The 22,727-nt window shown below is 37.0% G+C and overlaps 1 long non-coding RNA gene across 1 annotated transcript in view; it reads right to left on the bottom strand.

The window, feature by feature from the left end:
* Positions 1–406: 406 nt before the first annotated feature.
* LOC147912014 (uncharacterized) overlaps positions 407–22,727 on the bottom strand; it is a 94,198-nt gene continuing 71,877 nt past the window's right edge. The window contains exon 3 of the long non-coding RNA XR_015550600.1: positions 407–673. This is a non-coding gene — a long non-coding RNA (uncharacterized LOC147912014). The remainder of the gene's footprint in view (positions 674–22,727) is intronic.

The following is a 22,727-nucleotide window of genomic DNA, read 5'->3' on the forward strand; positions in this document are numbered from 1 at the left end:
GAGACTTAGGGACATCAATCTGGCCCAGAAGAAGGGACTTTTCATAAAGCTCAGTTAGCATAGCAAGAACAGTGGGTTTTTTTCTGGGATAGTATTTTTTTGGAGGACGTTTGGGGTGATGAGACCGAGGAGGCAGATACAGACCCCCAGCCACACCACAGGGTGTCTCTGCCTTTGAGCTTACCATTGTGCTGCCACCTATCTCTCTGATTATAGCTAAAGACACCTCTGAGGGGCACTTTTGGGGAGGGGCCTAGAGAGTTTTCTCCACTGATGACAGAGGGCAGGTAAAGAGAAGTTTTATATTATCCAGGACATAGCCACACTCCAGAAAAGCAACTCGTGGCATTTGTAAAGTATGTTTAGCATCAGATAAAACGAACCATATAAATGCAAAGTATTATTAATTGAGAGCACTTTATTGTGAACACCAAGTGAAAATTATCCAAATTTTTAATGACACAAAATGCTACATAAAAAGCGAAACTCTTCAACTCTTTCCCAAGGGATCCCCTTTGCTCTTCTCTGGGCTCCAGCAGTGCAGGGGGACAGAAAGCACCTCCAGGCACATTCACCAGCTGTTAAGAATCCACACCAGGGCCCTGGCCAGCCTTCCGTTTCTTTTTTCCCAGAAGCTCACAAAGCACCTTGGCTGACCCTTCTCCATCGCCTCCTAAAAAGACAAAAACGCTGTTACCAGCTTAACCATTAGCAGGGACACAATCAATTCTTTGATTTTCTTTAGAGCTGGTTTATGTATGTCAGTGAGAGGAATTAGCATCCATGTCACGTGTGAACTTCATTCTCTTTCAATCTCTCTCACCATGAGCAAACCCCTCCAGGTCCCTGCATCCATTCACAAAGTCACAAAGTCTCAGCATCCTTGAAGTTTGCCCCAATTCTCCTGCCAAACCAAAACCTTGAAGACACTAACGGGCCTTTTTTGACAGGAGCTATATTTCTTTGTGCACACAGGGCATAAGAAAAGAGGGAAGCCCTCCTCTGCGGAGAAGGTTTTAAAATGTAATTAAATCTGCTCCTGGTCTCAGACACAAAAGCCTAGAACTAGCCGCAGCAATCTGCAATGGCCTCCTCCTTTGTCTAAGAGGCAGGCAGTAATTGATTTGACCTGCTTTATGGGGACAATCTCCCAGGCATGACTGAGTACTAATTGCTACTAATGAGGCGGCATTTTAAACTGGCTGTGGTCTTGAGCTTCCTGTCCTCTTTCCTCCAAGCAGCATTCCTGCCACTGGCTTACATGTAAAGCTTCCAGCAAGCCCTCACCCATAACAAGCTCCACTTCCCCAGCTTCTGAGGGTTGTGTTAAGAAGGGCAAATTCCATTGCCTTTCAAAAGGGCGATCTGGCTGAATGAGCAAGGTCTAAAGATGCACCGAGGCAATGCAGCTCTTGAGGAAATGAACTCTAAATGTTACAGGATCACTGGAAATTACTTTCATAATGACTTTTACTGGTTCAGCCCATTTCCCAACATCCATCTCTCTCACCGAGAGGAAAACCCACAGCCCCAGTCCATGAAAGAATGTTTTCTTGCTAACAGTTTCTCCAGGGGCTCTTGAGTTTTACATCAATGCCTTTATGTCTCAAAATTAACACGTGGTGCCACTCTTTAAATTATAATCAACTGTCAAGTTAATTTTAGCTCCAGAAAAGCAAAAAATACAAGCCCCTTATATCAGCTGTGGAATAAAAGATATCTTAGATAATACACCTACGTAGAGCAGGGGTCAGCAAACCTTTTCTGTAAAGGACCAGATAGTAAATATTTTAGTCTTCGTGGGCCATACAGTCTCTGCCAGTATTCAATTCTGCATTGTAGGTAAAAGCAGCCATAGACAATATGTATAGGCATGGCTGCGTTCCAATAAAACTTTATTTACAAAAGCAAGGGTCCAGTTGGTTTTGGTCCATAGGCCATCATTTGCCAATTCCTGACCTAGAGTAAGCTTTCCAAAAATACATCAGATCTGGATGTATATAAAATTATTATAACCACAAAATGTCCCAAAAAGCCTGAATTCTCCTATAATTATTCATTTTAATTGGTATATTCCAGGTACCATGAGAACCACGCTTTATATTTATGAGCTGCAATTTCCTCACTTGTGAAATAACAGGCTGGAGTCTACTACTCCTAGATTCTCTTCCAGTCTAACATCTATAACACCCTCCAATTCTATAATCCCAAAGTTCTGATCATGTATATTAACCTTACAAGCTATTTTAGCATTGACCACACAGATGTTTCCCATTCTTCAGTTCTAATTTTTTTTATCAACCACAAATAACACTCAGAGAATCTTCCAAGAGCCAAGACCACTATGGATAAATGCAAATATGAGTAAGACCGTGACCTCTACCACCAAGGATCTCACAAAGCACCCCCAACTCCAAACTAGGAATTCATTCCTAAGTACTCTTTGCCAACATACACATTCTTGTCTTCTGGTTTCTCTCCTCCATGAATCCCTTCAAGACCAATTCCACATTTGCGCTACAACTTGCAACTACCTGCTTCTCTAGGTGATGATTCAGCACATTTGTTGTATATTTCTATACAATTAAAGTTGTTCTTGAATGAATTGTTTTTGTATCTTTGTGCTTTGAGCAAAACAATTTAAACTGTTCTTCTAAATGTGTGTGGATGTGGACACACTATATGCACAACCTAGTTGGAGACAAAGGAACTGAAGTATAATTGAGATGCGGGTGTGCAATTGTTTTATGTTAATGTAGAACAAGAAGAAATAATAGCTTGGAACTGAATGCCTTGGGTAATGTTCCTGTTGAGTATAGTAAAAGGAACTGTGTGATGTAATTAAGATTGTGTGCTTTAGGTAACTTTTAATTTCTGGCTTAATTTTAGCTATCTATACTGATAAATTCCTGGGATTGGGGTGCAATAAGTTTTTCTGGGGACCATAGACCCCTTACCATTATTGCTGCCACAGATTACCCCCTAGTATATCTGCCTTGTGTTAAGTATGGATAAATCCCTGTTATGGAAGGTTGGGAGCTTTCTTTAGTACCCTGGTGGTGTAAATGGGGAAAAAAGTGTGGTGGTATTTATGAAAAAAAAAAGAGAGAGAACTTTTTGAAACATCAAGGAGTCAAAATCAACAAAAGAGCTCAAGAAACTAGAAAATAAACAATAGAGTAAATGCAAGAAAATAAAAGGAAAAACATAACAAAGATAGCATAGAAATTCAGAAAATAAAAAATGGAGAAAGAGAGATGCAACAAAACACAAATCTAGTTTTATGAAAGAAATTAACAAACTAAACAAGCCTCTAGCAAGACTGATAAATGGATAGAGAGAATATGCCAATAAACACTATTATAACTACATAACCAAAAATATAATAGAAATTTATAAAAATCATAAAAGATTCAATGAATAAATTTATGCCAATAAATATAAAAATGTAGATGCAACGAAAATTTTCTAGAACAATATAAATTACTGTAGCAGACTACTAGTGCTAATCAATATCTGTGTTCTTCTTTTCTTACTGGGTGCACAGCTGGATTCTGTTTCCCGGACATCCATGTGGAGAGTGATTGAATTCTGGTCAATGGACTGGACCATAAAAATTTTCCATATTAGTGTATATATATAGTGTAGTGTATAGTGTATATATAGTGTATGTATATATACAAAGTTAGTGTGAACTTAACATCAAAACCAGTCAAAAATAGTATGAGAAAAAGGAATTATAAATGCACATAGATTTTAAAAAATAGCTCTAAGTAAATTTTATTTTATTAGTAAATAAAATCCAACAGTGGTTTTTAAAATTAATACAATAAATTTAGTAGAGTTTCTTTACACTCAAGGATGCAAGATTGATAAAACATCAGACAAATGCATTGATGTAATCTACCATATAAACAACTCACATGAGAAAAGTCATTCGACTAGCTCAATAGAAACAAAAAGAAAACACATGATAAAATTCAACATCCATTCAAGATAAAATTCTTAGAAAACCTGAAAGAAAGAAGACCTTTATTAGCACCAAAAATATCTTTTTTAAAAGCCTATATTACATCATATTTAATGGTAAAATCTTAAGAATTATCCAAGTCAAGAAAAATACTAGTTACCCTGTCTCACTATCACTGAACATTTAATGGGGGGCCCTAGCCAATGAAATACTACTAGAAAAAGGGGATAAATGAGGTATGAGGATTACAAAGGAAGAGATAACAGATCCTAATTCATAGATGATATGATCATCTTGAAAAATCCAGAATAATCAACAAGCCATTATTAGAACTAGTAAGAGAATTCAGCAAGATTGTTGATACAAGATCACCATACCAAAAACAACATATCTCCCACACATCAGCAATATCTAATTAGAGAGTGTATATAAATGTTTCGATCAACAACAACAAAATATTGGAAGATGCCTAGGAATAAATTTAGCAATGTATGTGCAAATCCTTTTTGGATGAATTTATAAAATGTCATAGAATGGGATAAAAGAAGACCTGAATAAATGGACAGATCAATATAATAAATATTCCAATTCTTCCTAAATCAGTCTAAAAAAATGGAACTAGGAAGTCCTCAAAAGAGTGTGTGGTGCACAGAAAGGAATCAACTGATATTAGCTAGTATTACTAGATATGATTGCATATCAATTCTTTTTTTAATTTTATTTTATTGTGATAAGAACACAACATGAAATCTACCCTCTCTCTTAAATTTTTAAGCATACAATGCTTTATTGTTGACTATAGGCACAATGTTGTACAGCCAATCTCTAGAGTTTATTCATCTCGCTTAACTGAAACTTTATGCCCATTGATTAGTAACTCCTCATTTCTCCCTCCCTCAGCCCCTGGCAACCATCATTCTACTCTTTGATTCTAAAAATTTGACCATTTTTGATACCTTGTATAAGATGCAGTATTTGTTTTTCTGTGACTAGCTTATTTCAAGCAGCAAAATGTCCTTGAGTTGCATCCATGTTGTCACATATTGCAGAATTTCCTTCTTTTTTAAGGCTGGGTAGTATTCCATTGTGTATATATATACACCACATTTTCTTTATCCATTCATCTGTTGATGGACATTTAGGTGGTTTCTACATTTTGGCTATTGTGAGTAGTGCTGCAATGGACATAGTAATGCTAATATCTCTTTGAGATCCTGATTTTAATTCTTTTGGATAAATATCCACAAGTGGGATTGCCGGATTATATGGTAGTTCTATTTTTAATCTTTTGAGGAACCTCCATACTGTTTTCCATAGCAGCTGCATCATTTTGCATTCCCACCAACAGTGTGCAAGAGTTCCAATTTCTCCACATCCTTGCCAATACTTGTTGTCTTTTGGTTTTTTTATAGTAGCCATCTTGACAGGTGTAAGGTGATGTCTCATTGTGGTTTTGATTTGCATTTCCTTGCTGATTAATGAAGTTGAGCATTTTTTAAATATACCTATTGGCCATTTGTATGTCTTCTTTGGAGAAATGTCTATTCATGTCCTTAGCCCATTTTTTAATTGAGTTATTAGTTTTTTTACTATTGAGTTGTAGGCATTTCTTCGATATTTTGAGGATTAACCCCTTATCAGGTATATGATTTGCAAATCATATTTTTTCCCATTCTGTAGGTTGCCTTTACATTTTGTTGGTTGTTTCCTTTGATGTGCAGAAGCTTTTCAGTTGAGGTAGTCCCATTTGTTTATTTTTGTTTTTGTTTCCTGTGCTTTTGGTGTCAGACCCATGAAATCATTTCTAAAACCAATGTCATGAAGTTTTCCCCCTATGTTTTCTTCTAAAAGTTTTACATTTCAGATCTTATCTTTAAGTCTTTAATCTATTTTGAGTTAATCATTGTGTATGGTGTACGATAAAGGCCCAATTTTATTCTTTTGTGTGTGGATATCCAGTTTTCCCAACATCATTTGTTGAAAAGGCTGTCCTTTCCCCATTGTGTATTATTGGCACCTTTGTCAAAGATCAGGTGACTGTTGCGTATCAATTCTTGACCAGCTATCATTAACAGTTCATCTTGTAGAGGGCATAAATGATCTTTGCTATTCCCTTTGTAACTCTTACTATACTTATCTCATTACTTGGTTGATTCTACCAGACTCTTTCTCTTTGAGTGTAGATTCTGTGGCTATTTCATCTTTTATTTCCGACAGTATCTAGTTCATGCCTATAAGTGCTGAATAAATATTTATTGAATGAACAAACACTGAATATTGGCCAAAATTCTAAATGCTTGAAATACTATTGCAGTAGACAGTCTCTTTCCTTTACATACAAAGCTGACACTTTGAATTAAAAACATTAAACTTGGTTCAAGTTCTGGTTTTACCATAAATAGCTCTTTGACTTGAAGCGGTTTCCCTAACTTTAATATAAAGGAGTTGAACTAGATGCTATTGGAGGGTCTCTTCCAGCTCCAGTATCTTATGAATAATACAAGGGTAGATGTGCTAATTCATATTCAAGTTCTCAGCCACTCCTTCTTGTGATTATTAAGATATATTTTGTCTAGAAAGAGTAGGGATCAAGGTATACTCTGTGTCCAAGAATGAAAGAAAGCTTTTTTAAGACCTGCAAATTGATGATATATGGTAGTCATTAAGGATGTTCCTCAATAGTCTGGCTCTCTCTCCTGAGTAAATGATAGTTTTGAACTTCACTACCCACCTGAAGTTAGGTGTGGCTACATAATAGCTTTGGCTGGTGAAATGTGAGCAGCAGTGACATGTATCACTTTCAGGTGAAGCTTTTAGAGTGAGTGTGTGTTTTGTCATGTTTTCTGTCCCTGTAGCATGATGATATGCAATGTTTCAGATTGACATTGGTCCCAGGTTAAGGGTAAGGTGGAGCAAAATTCCCAGCCAACTCTCAATGAACATGCAGCAAAAGCAAGAAACAAACCTTAATTGTTTTATGCCTCTGAATTTGGGGAATCATTTTTGCCATGGCAAAACCCAGCCCTATCCATGTTAACACTCTATATTAGTGCCATGCTCTGATTTAGCAGTTGTTAGTTTACTGTCATAATACACTAGTTATCCTGATTAACTGTGGATACGTTGCAAGTATTTTCTCACTATGAATGATGTAAAGTTCCTTTAGAATAGGAACATAATCTATCCAGTTCCCCACTGTATCTTCAGAGTTTGGAATGATTTTCCCCTCTGCTATAAATTAGAGAGAATGTACAATTATCTCTGCAATAAAGTTATGCTTGATTTCTTACATTCCAATATGCTTTCTTTAGAGTGGGGAAAAAAGGAATGGAGATAAGCCTATTGACCTGAAAATTGGATGTAACCCTGAGTTTGCTGATCTGAACAGGTGGAAAAAAAGATTGACGACAGCTGAGACACTGTCCAGACGGTATACAACCCAGCCGTTGTACAACCCAGCCGTTATACCAGATTCAGCCTTTTGAATGCCAACATCATATCTCAGGTAGGATAGGTATTTTAAAAGCACAAGATTTTAATATGCCCATTGTTTTAATTATCTTTGGGTGTCCTGTTTACATTCACATAAATGATTTATTATTTCAGTCTAAACATATAACTATGGAAATTGTTACTACACACAGTCTCCTTTGGGAATGGGAAGGGGAAGGACAAATATTTGAAAGCCTGCTATGCATAGGTAATTTCAAGTCTGCTATCTTTTATAAACATTTTAATTGGTGTCAAACATGCATACAAAACAGTGCTTAACTCATGAGAGTATAGTTCAATGAATTTTCACAAACAACACGCCTGTTTAATCAGCACCCAGATCAAGAGACAGAACATGACCAGCACCCTTGAGGTCCCCCCTCTGCCTTGTGCCCATTTCCAATCCTTTTTATCCCAAAGGTAACCACTATCCTGATTTCTATCAGAATAGATTGATTTTGCCTGTTTTTGAAGTTTATGTAAATGGAACCAGAAAATATGTACTTCTCTGTGTCTGGCTTGTTTCTTTCAGCATTATGCTTGTGAGATTCATCCATATTATTGCATGTAGTTGTAGTTTGTTTGTTTTCATTGCACATAATATTCCATGGTGTGAAAATCCCACAACGTATTTATCTATTCTAAATAGGCAAGCTAATGGGCGTTTGGATAGTTTGCAGTTTGGGGCCGTTATGAATGGTGCTGCTATGAACATGCTAGTACATAAATTTTGAGCTTATATGCATACATATTTTATATATATATCTAGGAATGCTATTACTGGGTCAAAAGGAATGCATGTGCTCGGTTTTAGAAAATACTGACAATTTTTCAAAGTGGTCATGTGATAGATTGCAAAAATGGCCACAATTTCCACCCCTTCCCATATCTATATCCCTTTATAATGTGACTTTGCTGCTCCTTCCATCAAGAGGTGGAGTCTTTTTCGCCCACCCCTGAATACGGGCCAGCATCCTGACTTGCTCTGGCTAGCTATCTAGGAACCCTACTCAGCCTCCATGTAAACAAACTCGAGCTAGCATGCCGGCTGATGAGAGGCATGTGGCCGGGTCAACTCTCTCATCCCTACCAGCAGCTGGCCAGCCAGTAGACATGTGAGTGAAGCCATCCTACTCCAGCCTCTCCCCACTGACCTGCCAGCTGATGGCAGATGCACAAGTGATCCCAGCCAACATCAGCCAAGCCTGGCCAGCTCTAACCTTAGACTTGTGAATAACAATAGTGATTGTTTTTTTAAGCCACTAAGTTACACATCCATAGACAATGGTTGTATATTTCATTATTTTGGCAACAGTGCCTTGAGATAGGTAGTGTTAACTTCGTTTTATTCATGAAGAAACTCAGGTTCAGAGAGGCTAGGTGACTTGCCCCAGAACGCCCAGCTAGCAAGGGGTGGAGCCAGGAATCAAATCCTGCCTAATGCCAAGGCCCTCTTTCTCCTATATCATATTGTTTATAAAGTAAAAGGTACATAAATAAATAGAAAATTTAGAGGTCTCAACTTTGACATGACCTCAAAACCCCTTGAGGACAAGTTCAATCATGCTGCTCAGTAGCCAACATTGGGAAGTGCTGTCATTTGAGCCCCAACTACCTCTTCTAGCCCAGAAGCTAGTTATCCAATGGTCTAATATCTAGTAAAAAATCCCTTGAAAGACCCTCATTGGTGTCACACTTTGGGATTTTATTTTTTAGATATTTATCCATGTTCTTCACTCCAAAAGGATTTTTCACATGTAAGTTGCCTCGATTTTATTATACTTGATATTTACACTTCTCTTGACCTTTATTTAACATTAATCTTTTATCACATTTCCGAGTATAAAGAGCTTTCTCTGAGGTGATGTCAGTACCATGTACATATGAAAGAGGGTGTGAAAAGGGTCAAGCTGAAAGAACAAACCTTAGGCACACCCAACGAGTTTCAGGCCTTGCACAGTAGGGGGTCAAGAGTCACCATCCTTGAAATCAAGTGATATGTGGGTGTAAAATTTAGGCAAATTTCAAACGTTTGTGCGGAAGAATTGACAGAGGATTGTTTTGAACAATTAGCAGAGGGCAGGGCACAGAGAGAGTGGTGGGGTTGTCCTCCCATTCTCAGGTATTTCTATGCTAGTAGTGTCCTCCTTCCCAAATAGATACTAGAGACATGAGCTTCAGTTAAAGGGAGTCCTGAGTTAAAATTCTAGAAAAGGTCACTTAGCTTCTTTGAGGTGCAGTTTACTCATATTTAATGCATCCCTTGCTGAGTAGTAAGGATCAGGAGATACATATATATATATATATACACACACACACACACACATATATATGTCACTTAGCAAGTGTCTGACAACAGACCAGAAATATAAATTATAACTATTAATATTGTTACATTATTTTTAATGTTAATTTTCCCCACCCTGGCAATCGACATTCCACAGCATATTTTTTCCCTCACAGCCCTAACAAAGCTAGTCTAGAAGAAACTCTCTAAAATGCGGCTGGCTGCCCATCTCAATAAGTCAGCAAATATCTCTATTCTGAGCACTGCAAAAATGCAAAATAAATGTAAGACATGGTCTTTCTTTTCTAGCAGGAAGGATAAAACAATTACCCAAACGACTTATAGAAGTTAGAAGGTGCTGGGTGCCATAAAAAAAGAACAAATGATTCCCCAGAGATTTGCAGAGAGGAAGGATGTAATCTGAATGGAAAACTGAGGTCAGGAAAAAGTGGTATAATTGATGAAAAGGTAATTCCAGGCAGAAATAGTAGAATGGGTAAAAGTTAGGAGTTGGGAAAGGGAAAGGCATAGTCCGGAGAAAACGACTTTGACTAGTGTGGAGTAGAGATTGGAATCATGGGACAGACATTTGGAATGTAAGACTATGAAGCCAGGAGAAGACATCTAGGCTAGATTCAGGAGGCAATGACAGATTTTAGGTAGACACTTGAGGAAGATAAACCTGACAAAATGAGCAGATTGCAGGAATCAGAAGCAAACAGACAGAGGGGAAGTCATTGCAATGTCCAATTATAAGACACAAAAGCCTTGTTAGTAGAGTTAGTGTGGGGCAGTTGCATAGAAAGTAAGAGTTCCATAGAAAAAGGCTATTATGCTAAGTGAAAGAAGTCAGACAGAGAAAGACAAATACTACATGATCTCATATATGTGGAATCTAAAAAAGCCAAACTCATAGAAAAAGAGTAGAATGGTGGTTGCCAGGAGCTTAAGGGTGGGGGAAACGGGGAGACGTTGGTCAAAGATCGCAAACTTCCAGTTATAAGATGAATAAGTTCTGGGGATCTAATGCACAGCGTGGTGACAATAGTTAATAATACCGTTTTATGTACTTGAAAGTTGCTAAGAGAGTAGATCTTAAATATTCTTACCACAAAACAAATTGCGTGATATGATGGAGGTGTTAGCTAAAGCTATAGTGGTAATCACTTTGCAATACGTATCAAATCAACATGTTGTATACCTTAAACTTACACAATGTTATGTGTCAATTACATCTGAATAAAGCTGGAAAAAAATTTAAATAAAAGAAAGGAAAGGTTCCTCAGAAGGAAGAGACATATTAGGGAGGTCTTTCAATGATAGAATTGACTAGACTTGGCCACTGAGATGAGGGAGAAAAGTCAAATATGACTCAGAAGTTTTAAGTGTGGTTGACTAGGTAAAGAGAGGGGCCACCAACAGAAGCCAGAAAGTCGGGTGAGCTCAGTTTGCATTGAGAGAGTATGATGAGTTTTTTGGGGCCAAAGTGAGGTTTAGGGCCACCCTGGTGGAGATGTTCTTACAGACAGTTGAGAATTCACACCTTGTATCAGGAAAGAGATGTATACCAGAGAGAAGAGTTGGGTGTGATCCAGAAATGAAGCTCAAATGATCTTACATCGTGGAAATTAAAAATTCTGAGTCATCTAGGGAAGTAAGAAAGGAGGAAGTGAAGTTTTAATAGGCCTGTAGAAATTTATAGCATTAAAATAAAACAGCATATATATCTGTGAGTTGTCTAGGAAAAACACATTGGTGATCAGCAATGAGAAAAATTATTCTGGGAATCTGTCCAGGAGCACAAGGCCTTCTTGCTTGTTGCTTCAGGCTCCAAACCTCCGTCCCAATTTTCGGGTAGCTCCCAGTTCCTGCCTAGTTCCTCTCTCCAGCCCTGGCTTCAAAGTCTGGCTCTGTTTTCCAAATTTTCCCCTTCATAGAGTTTCACAAAGAAGCTCACATTCTCCTTTTTTTGTCATCTAAGTATTCCTATTGCAGGCACAGAAATAGATAAGAAGTAACAAATAGTGCGCAAGTTGTAGACTTAACATGAAATCTCTAAAATGCTGATATTCATTATCCCTGGTCTTCATGCAAATATCAGGCAATGGTGTGCTGGAGCCAGCATGTTCTGACTCACAAGAGCCAATTGTTAAATATTCAGAAATTTTGCAAACCAGTAGTTAAACATAGCTATTATTAAAAATTAAATTATACAAACTTGCAATGAAATAAATTATCAAAAACAAAGGTATTACTCAAATTCATCACTTCCTAATTATTTTACTATTATCTATGTGCTTGAAGTTATTTGCATCTATTATATCTGTATGATGGAAGTACTATATAATAGCGTGCTACTGTGTATCACTTCCCAATTCTGGCTACTGTAGGGGAAGAGGGAGAATCCCCCTCTGCCCTTTCCCTTAAGGTTCTTATGGCTGGCCAAATAATTTACAAGACAGGTTAGCAGGAGAAAATAATACCAAGTTTAATAACATGTATACATGGGAGAAACCAGGGACACTGCGTTTCTCAACACAATAGCAGAAATTCTCATCTTAAATACCATCTTCAGCTAAAGACAAAGGAGGATGTTGGAGGTGGGGGGTGTCAGTTACAGGAGATTACCACTAAAGCACTGTAAACAAGAGTAAGGTTATTATGCAGATTTAAGGCCTCACCTTCCACATTGATAAGTTTCTAGAAATGAGGTCATCCCCCCTCTTCCCAATACAGAGAGGGAGGTACCTTTACAAATGGAGATTTCCCCTATAAATGTAAACGTTTGTCTGGCAACTCCTGGCAGGGCCATCCAGAGAATGTGGCCAGAGTGACAGAACTTCCGATAAGATGGGCTTGTTGGTGGCTTTTCTATTGTAACATCTGTTTTACATTATATTACAGCCATCAGATAGAAGATCTGTTCCAGGAAGGAGTTACTATGTCAAATTCTTTAGGCAGTTAGTGGGGGAGGTCAAATGTCCGTCAGAGAAAACAATCAGGGTAAAGAGATATATTTCAGGGTGGCCAAATCTTGATCTCCCACAATGACAGCATATTGGTAGCTTGATATGGGCCATCATGGGAGAATTTACTACAAATCGGAGCTTTCTCATTTTCCCTTGGAGACCCAGTTGTTAAACATCTACTGGTACACCAGTGCTGTTAGGCATGTGTAATGTCACAGAAAAAGCAAAATATCATGGGTTGAGGCACTAAGTTGGAGTCCCAGTTCTATTCCTTGCTGATAGAGCAACCAACCTTGAACAAGTCACTAAATGTCTCTTGAGTCCTTGTGAAAGAGTATATTAATACCCTTCTCCTGGGATGATGTATATTGAAAACTCTACTCACATAGTCCCATGTGACTCCATCTCCATCTCTCATCTAGGGAATTAGCCTGCCCAACTATGTCTGGGTGGGACAGTTGACCAGGCTGTGTCTAATGCAGTCCAGGCACATTTGGGTTGTAACTACTATGTGATTTGTTGGGATATTTGATCCTTCTAGGGTCAGCACTTAACTTTCTCCCCGGTAGCACATGAGACCAGTCAGGAATGTTATCATACTCTAATTGCAGGGAGGCATGATGGTCTAGATCAGATCAGCAATGGTAAGGTATAACCAGTACTCTCTAATTTCCCTCCTCACCCCATCTGAAAACCTGTTATTAAAGCATTACAATATCAAAACACTTTAAAATACAATTACATGAATACACATTCTTTCTAACAAGGGAAAAACTGTGGGTAGGTGTGTGTACATGTGTGTTTTTCAGGTTCTCTCATGAAATATATAAGATAGATTTGTTTTTATAACTCTTGTTAGAAGAGTTATGAGCTAAAAGAAACCTCTAGGATGGAATTTAAAAAAAAACAAATATGTATTGAAAGAGTGCAGAAAATGATTTGCATTCTACATGATGACATTTTGTCAAACCATCTGTAAAATTTATTTTGATGGGTTTCAGAGCCCATGTTTTCAGCCTGAAAAGTACATTCAAGTGATTTGTGTCAGCTTGTATGATTGGATGGTTGGCCTAGTTAATTCTACCACCTGTCTCAGTCATCAGTTCTTATTAGCTCTCATTTGATGAGGAAAACAATCTCTGGAATTCTATCTTCCTTTCCAAATGCCAAAGGATGTTTCATTTTTATTTAGATATCAACATGTCTTTCCGTTTCTTAAAGACTGTTGTTATAAATTCAGATTCTCCATTGTTTGTTCATATAATCCATTACCATTTGTGTAATAAAAATAACTTTTTCTTATTAAAAACGAAAAAACATGAATGTTGAACGTGTCCTATAACTTCCAAACATTCAAGCAACATTTAAGAATGCATATCTTAGGGTTAGCATATTGCTAACTTCAGATTCCTAGAATTTGTTATGTTACTACATTGAATGTTGAATTCCTGTATCACAGGATGGAAACTAATAAGTGGGTAAGAGTTGAAGCAAGGGATACGACTGAGTCAATTTCAATGCCACAAAAAATTGAAAACTAAAGGTCATGTTATTGCTATGTTAAAGAATAATCCCAGATGACAAATGTGCCAGCATCCCACCCAAAGCAAAGGTAAGGGAGCCTAAAAACAAATATATCTACATGAGATTCCAAGGAGAATTTCAAAGTACATATACAGAAATGAATGCAGAGACTGCAAAATCGTTGCATTAGGTAGAATATAGATAACCACAGCTATGGAATGCATCTTAGAGTCATAATACTTCAGACAATGGGCTATGGTTAAAACTGGAAACCTAACATTAATTTTAGCACACACCAACTAGATAATCTAGAATACCAGCCACATATTGGACTCTTCTTTGGAAGATCAACATGCATATAAGTATATGACTTAATGAGAGAATATATGGGAGAGCTTACAAGAGACTTTCAGTCTCTCCATGTGGCATCTATTGCACTCATGTTTTCAAGAGACACGAGTCTTTGTATATGTGAAGCATAGGAGATAATGCAACAAAAAAAAATAAAGTCTACCCCACAAGGAGTTGCATTTACTCTGGGAGAAAAGATACTTAAATAGTAATTATTACGTAAAGTAAAAATAGAGATAGACTACAAGTCCTACAAGAGTGTCTATCTACCTTTAAATTCTAATTGAAGAGTTGAGTTCATTTTTTACCAACATTAGAAAGACTTTTAAATATCTCTAACTAAGGTTTGAAATTCAAGTTGCCTTTTCAAACTGTTTTTGAGACTTTAAAAACTAAAAATGCAATGAATCACAGGGGTGCAGGGAGGTAAGGAGAAAGGCATCTGGGTAGACAGATGGGACCCGAGGGGGGAAAGACTAGGCTGTGGGGGTCTTTGGAGCCAGCCCTTCTCCCTACCGTGCCCTCATTTCCCTCTTCAAGCAGCAGATCAACTAGTTTCCGGCTTTGTTCCAACAAAAGCAAAGTTAGTAAGTTTTTGACAGAGCTGTGCATGTTCATCTACAAAGGTCAACACCATCCAAGTCAATTTCAAGCTTCTAGTTTGCTCAGAATCAGGATTAAATCCATCAATCAATCATCAAATACACACTGACTTCATATAGTGCCTGTCCATTAATAGTTGTCTTCCTAAGAGTTTTTAGAGAGTTACTCCACTTTTGGGATGATTCTTTTTTTGTTTTCACCCCAAAAAGCACTAAGTAAATACACTAAAAAAATAATACATCAACATTACCATTTCAGAAGAAGACACATTCCACAATTTACTCAAAAGAATAGTTTCCTAGTCAGAGAAAATCATGTGGAACATATTTGAATTGTATGACTTATTGGAATGAACCCAAATGCTTTGCTTTGGGTTTATATACCCAGTGACAGAAATTGTTTATAGATCTTCAAGCTGTTGGGTACATGAAGTTTTTCCACATGTTTCAAAGTCCTCTCATAAATTAGCCTTTATTTTTACCCATAAGTGGTTTTCTGTGCTATAATATTTTTAAGGCCAGTTTGAGTGCAAAATAACCATGATCTCCCAAAAGGTTGAAAAATTAGTAGATAAAACTGGTCAGAAAGAAAAATATACCTTATAAAGAATGACTCCCTGATACCCCTTCTTTGCCACCCCCATCCACTCTCAAGACTTCTCATCTGCCTTAGTCAAGTGTAATAGCTTTTATTATATTTCATATCAAACAGTATTCATTTACTTTCAAGTTGTTATTTATTACTTATAAAAGCTTATTTTCATTGTTCAGTTGAAATATTTTTCTACCTATAAAAAATTAATTAGAGGTCTTGGGTTGGGATGGGATGCAGCAGAATCTTTCCCCATTAATATTAATGGAAATAATTTATCATTTAAAGACTTCTGACTTTGCAGTCAGGTTTTCAGGTACAATTTAAAGTCAATAAGTGAGCGATGGTGTTTATTGAGGAGCTAGTCTGTTTCAGAAATTGTGCTAAGCACTGAGGAAAAGTTCGTGGAAAAGTCTGGTGAGGTCCCTGCCCTCTTGGTGTTTACAGTTAAGCTGGGAAGATGGTTGAAATAATTTTTTATTTCCCAGAGATATGGCTCTACCTGCCTGGATTTGATGGGGGGGATCCTTTTACAATATATATGTATATCAAATCATCATGCATACACTTTAAATACCTTACAATTTTATTTGTCAATTATACCTCAATAAATAAACAAATAAATAAATAAATGGCTTCTGGTTTCTATATTGGAAGCTGCTGCCATCAGAGGGGTCAGGTGTATTTTTCCAAGGTCAGGGATCACTGGACCTCCTCTCTCATAAGCCATAAATAAAGGAAGACCTAGGCTAGGCCCTCAAGGAAATTTGCAGCTTCCAAATATCCCACCAGAAGTCCTTCCATTAACCTCCTAGACACTCAACTTCAGAATGAACATAGGACATGACAGGTTGTAGCCAAGAGAGTAGGGAATTTGGAGCCAGAAGTTCTGTTTGAATTCTGCTTTCCCCATTTACCAGCTAAGAACTTTGGACAAGTCACTGTACCTTTCTGAATTTTGGCTTTCTTAGCTATAAAACGGGGACAATAATTTCTACCACATGGATTTGTCATGAAGTTCAAATAAAATGCATATGAAAGGATTTTGTAAACTGTGACTTTACTAGCCCTTGCTAATTGTCCATAGCAGTCATTCATTTATTCATTCACTCATTCATTTATTTACCAGCAATCATTTATTGAGAATGTAACACTTATTCTAACTACAATGAATAATAAATAGTTTTTGTGCTTTAGGATCAGCTACTTGCCTATTCCCTAAGAGTCCATGATGAGCCAAGAGTCCTGCTCCAGAATCTGAAACCACGAACTTCGCTATATTCATGCCAGTTCTTCACCAAGACAAACATATGCCAGACCTCTACCTTCAAGGAACTTTGATTTTATAAAAAGATACAGTTCCCCAAAGCTGAATTTACAAAACTCTCACAATATAGGAAAATTCAAGTCATTTTTTTCTACACATTTTTCCTTCCAGTGTATTACTCATACATGCTCAACAGAAGCTAAATTTATCTACCTCTCCCAGCTAAGCCATCTGTTGCATGTAAACATCAACGATGCATGCATCTAGTTAATTACGGTTCTCAAAAAATTCTGACAACCAAGGGACATTGTGTTACGTGTTGATGCTGATGTTCCAGTGGAAAATTAAAAGATCTTTGTGTCAGAATGGATCTGTAATAGGTTTACCAATAAAGACAGAAAATTTGGAAATAAAGGAAAATTTAGGTCTCATGAAAGGAGGCATGCACATCAACACAGAGAGGCAAGGAATGAAACTTTTTAAAAGCGTCATTCATGTGACAGGAGAAAATAATTCTAAAGTTATTCAAAGGAAAATATGAGAAGCAAAAATGTAATTTTTCAAAATCCCAATTCACATATACGGTCTTGCCTTCATGAGTCCCTCAGACCAAATGCATATCCATAATGAACATAAGGGTATGGATAAATCTCCAATGAGGAACAATTCTATCAAATACGTTTTTATGGTACTCATTCTGTCAACAAACATTCATTTAGTGTAAATTATTTATTGTCCTAAATTACTATTCCAATAGAAATAAATGGCAAATTAGATTAACGGTGAAACAATAGTATCTCTAAATCAAGGAGTATCACCAACTTTCCTATTAATTTTAGTGAATTTTCTTTTTTTCTCTTCCTTACAATACCAAAGAAGAACTCTTCTCTATGCTGCATTAGAAAGAGACTCAAAATAGGGAATATTAAATCAATTTGCAAAGAATATCACCCACACTTAACAAGTAATGATAAAATGAATACATGACATTGATTTACCCTAATTCTTAGAGTAGACACGCTGGTAGCTGGTGTCAAATGAGAGGTGGAAAAAATTATACCACACTGTATCACATTAAATGCTAGAGCCCAACCAAAGTCATGTTCTCAGTATCTTAATATCAAAAGCAATAAACCTCACTCTTTATTCCCACCAAAGCTTAGCCTGAGGAATTTGGATGATTCTAATTTATTCTCAACTGTTGGTGTGGCTATATACCATGTGAAGATTGCAGACTCGCAAAAATTAATGAGGTCATTTGTTCCTATGTATCCTGACAGAGAGAAACCTACAGAATCAATATACAGTAAATAAATAATTACATATATTTTCTGATCTGCTTTACAAGCAGCATTCCCACCCACTAAAGAAAAATCTTGTCTCCATAAGGAATTCACTCAGATTCCAATCTCTGCTCTTGACTGCAGGCACGTTTGTCATTCTAGATCAGCAATGACCCCCGAAGTAAAGAACTCCAGACTGTCTTCAACTCTTCCTTGACCCAGGAAAGCTTTCAAATGTTTATAAAATGTATCTTAACTAAGAATATTAAAAAATCCATGTATATAGTTTATTAGTCTAGTTTTATTCTAAATGTTCACAGGAAATTTTAAATACATGTTTAAAACTCATTATAAATCTTTTTGCCAAACAAAAAACTAATAATAATACTCCTATATTTCTGTTCATCTAGGACACACGAAGTGTAAAAATTACCATTTGGTCAATAGCAGTTTTGGGGGAGAAAAACAGAGTATCACATTGATTGTATATAATTACTTCAAAACCATCAAAATATCAGGGGAGGGCATATGCCTTAGTATTGAGGCAATGTTCTAATTCATCTGTTTTATAAATGTGAATTATAAGATTTTGCATTTGCTAAAAGAAGAAAATACCTACTAATGTTTTATAAATATGAAATATGTAGGCACCATACAAAAATTATGAAAACAAGCACTTCACTGGCCCAGGTGTCCAGATATATCATAATGGGCCAGACAACAATCAGAGAGATATTCTTTTTTTTTTTTCTTCAGAGAGATATTCTTAAGAAGAATATATATACACATTTGTTTTTCCTTAGTTTTCACATCAATCTGTACAATCTGTGTTTGAGAATGGATAGAGATGTCTCTGTAAACTTAACTAAGAACAGTATATGCAATTTCTTTGGCTGACTACACACAATACATTTGTGTTTCATTTATCCTAATAGTTTGCGAGTTACGAGACCAACACACCTGAAGTTTCTATTGGTTAATCAGACCAGACCTGATTTTACATTAAGACTCTTACAGCTACACTTGAATCAACAGCCTAGGGTCAGCTGACTTGGTACAGAAGTCGATGGAGTAAAGACAATGAGGAGATATTGAGGGGTACTGTTGAATAGAGTGGTGGCTGATAATATATCTACAGACCCATTAAATAGCTTAGAAACTTCATTTTTTAAACTGTTTTACCAATTTCCTTAAAGGAAAGAATAAATAATTGCACTCTGAAGCATGGATAATAATTTCTTGCTTGGGTAAATTGAGTAAGGAGCTACGTTGACTTTTACTTGCTGTACTTGTTTCCTATTGATGCTGTAACAAATTACCACAAACTTAGTGGCTTAAAACAACACAAATTTATTCTTTCACAGTTTGGGGGATCAGAGGTCTGAAACTGGCCCCATTGGGCTGAAATAAAGTATCAGCAGGGCTGCATTTCCTCTGGAGGATCTCGGGGAAAATCTGTTTTCCTTGCCTTCTCTAGTGTCTGGAGGTTACTTGCATTCCTTGGATCATGGCCCCCTCTCCTTATCACTCCAACCTCTTCTTCCATTGTCACATCTCTTGCTCCTTATCTGCTCCTGTCATCACACCTCTTTCCCTCTCTCTGACTCTTCTATTTCCCTCTTTCCCTTATAAGAACACTTATGACTACATTGGGCCCACCCAGATAATCCATGATAATCTCCCCATCTCAAGGTCCTTAACTTAATCACATCTACAAAGTCCCTTTGCCATGTAAGGTAACATATTTATGGGTTCCAGAGATTAGGACATGGACATCTTGGGGGCCATTAATCTGTCTACCATGCTTCCTGTCTGTCTTCTCCATTCCTTTTAAATGGGAGCTCTCAAGTCAGATGGAGAAAGACAAATACAGCATGATTTCACTCGTGTGAAATATAAAAAAACAAAACGAAAATAAAACAAATGAACAACAAAACAAAAGCAAACTCATGGAAGCAGACAACAGATTGGTGGTTACCAGAGGGGAAGGGGGGTGGCGGGATGGCAAAAAGGGTAAAGGGGGTCAATTATACGGTGATGGACGGAAACTACACTTTTGGTGGTGAGCACGCTATAGTATATACAGATGTCGAATTATAATGTTGTACTCCTGAAACCTATACAATGTTATAAACCAATGTTACCTCAAAAAAAAAAAAAAAAGAAGATACCAAAAAGTAAATAAATAATAAAATGGGATCTCTCAAGTGAGGTTCTGTGGCTCATTGGCAAACTACAAGATTCTCTGAACTCCACTATATCTTCTGTTACACTACTATTTGCAGTGTGGCAAAGTCTAGGCCTCCAAGTGTTATCCTCAAAGTGTGGAAAAGCAGATCAACATCACCCAGGACTTGTTAGAAACAAAAATTTGGGGACAAAATCAGAAACTCCGGGAATATGGCCCAGCAATCTGTGGTCATCCAGGTGATTCATGCTTAAGCTTGAGAACCACTGGTCTAGAGTTAACGTTTCTGATATGTATTGTTTATGTTAGCCTTCATTGTCCTAAAACAGTGTTATTCACATCGTCTTAGTTCCAGTGAGCTTTACCAGCTGTAGCAAGGATGCAAGTATTGGGTAGGGTGAGTAGGCCTTGAGCTCTTTTGCTAGATCAATGCGATTAAAAGACACCAAAATTTTATGGGAAAGCCATTTCAAATTGCATCCAATTTCCTTTTTTTACTTTTAACTACATTATTATATTTGAATTTTTTCCAATTTTATTGGGAAATAATTGACATACGTCACTGTTTAAGTTTAAGGCATACAGCATGATGGTTTGATTTACATATACTGTGAAATGATTACCACAATAGGTTCAGCTAACATCCATCTTCTCATATAGAGACAATAAAAGGAAAAGAAAAAAGGAAAAAAATTTCTCCTTGAGATGAGAACTCTTAGGATTTACTCTCTTAACAACTTTCCTATGTATTACACAAGAGTGTTAGCTATAGTCATCATGCTGTACATTACAGCCCTAGGACTTATTTATCTTATAAGTAGAAGTTTTTACCTTTTGACCATCTTCCTCCAATTTCCCTTGCCACTACCGTTCCAATTTCCTTTTAATGACTCTTTTTCCATAAATGTTTCGTTGGAGAGCCCCAAGCACACATAGGGCCTGTTAGAGAGTGTCTATTATGTGTCAGGAATTCCATAAAATGTTCCTCATTTAGTATCTCATCATATTCCTCATCTCAATTGCATAAAATAGATCAGATGCTCCACATTTTAAATATAAAGAGATTCAGGTTTAGAGAGACAGATTGCACATCAGTTTTTTTTTAATCACAGTATAACCAGCTAAACATAGCATGAATACTTCTGAATGAGGCAAAAGAGGAAAGAAAGGAGAAAGGGAGGCCCCTAGGGTCACAAAAGTACTAAGTGGAAGAGAGAAGATTCAAAGCCATATGCATCTGATTTCAAACCCAACTTCATTCCATTATGCAACATTGCCTCCAGTGCATGTGTGTCTCTGTGTGTGTGTGTGTGTGTATACACCCACAAAAACCAAATGTATATCATGCCCTATACTGTTAATAGATGATTACTATAAATAATGGCTAACTGAAGCTAGCAATCATGGATTATAACTCGTTATTATCAGTTTTTAGTTTGGGTCATGGCAATATATCCATTGAGTTACCAGGGAATCTTTTCAAATACATGGACAAATAGAAACCCCATACAATAAAAATATCAATTATGAGGCTGGCCAGGTTGCATAGTGGTTGAGTTCTCATGCTCTGCTTTGGCGGCCCAGGGTCCCTGGGTTCAAATCCCAGGCGCAGACCTATACACTGCTCATCAAGCCATGCTGTGGCAGCGTCCCACATACAAAATAGAGGAAGGTTGGCACAGATGTTAGCTAGGTGACAATCTTCCTCAAGCAAAAAGAGGAAAATTGGCAACAGATGTTAGCTCAGGACCAATCGTCCTCACCATATATCAATTATGTATCAGTAGTTATAAGTACAGTTTATTTCCGGTTTATTTTGTATATGACACATAAAAAGAGTAAACATGTCTTCAAGGAGGAATATCTATGGCAAATTTTCCTTTTCTCATAAAGTTCTATGCAAATCATTTATTCATTAGTCATACTCTCATTTACTTATGTCAAAACATATATATTTCATAACATAATTATATTGTTGACACTTTTAGAAAAACTGATTCCACTCTAAGACTTTTATCACATGTAAATTGTATGGAATTTTCCGTGGAATGTGTGCACATGGTGGCAACAGTTATTTATCAATTATGATTTATACATTTTATTAGACTTTCATGCCCCCAGTGCAGGGATTCATAACCTGGAGTCTATGGACTAGGGGACCCATGGACAGAATTCAAGGCATCCATGAACTTGATACCACCA

The sequence above is a fragment of the Ceratotherium simum genome, chromosome X, assembly GCF_057802395.1.
Source record: "Ceratotherium simum simum isolate JZ-2026a chromosome X, ASM5780239v1, whole genome shotgun sequence".
NCBI classification, from domain to species: Eukaryota; Metazoa; Chordata; class Mammalia; order Perissodactyla; family Rhinocerotidae; genus Ceratotherium; species Ceratotherium simum.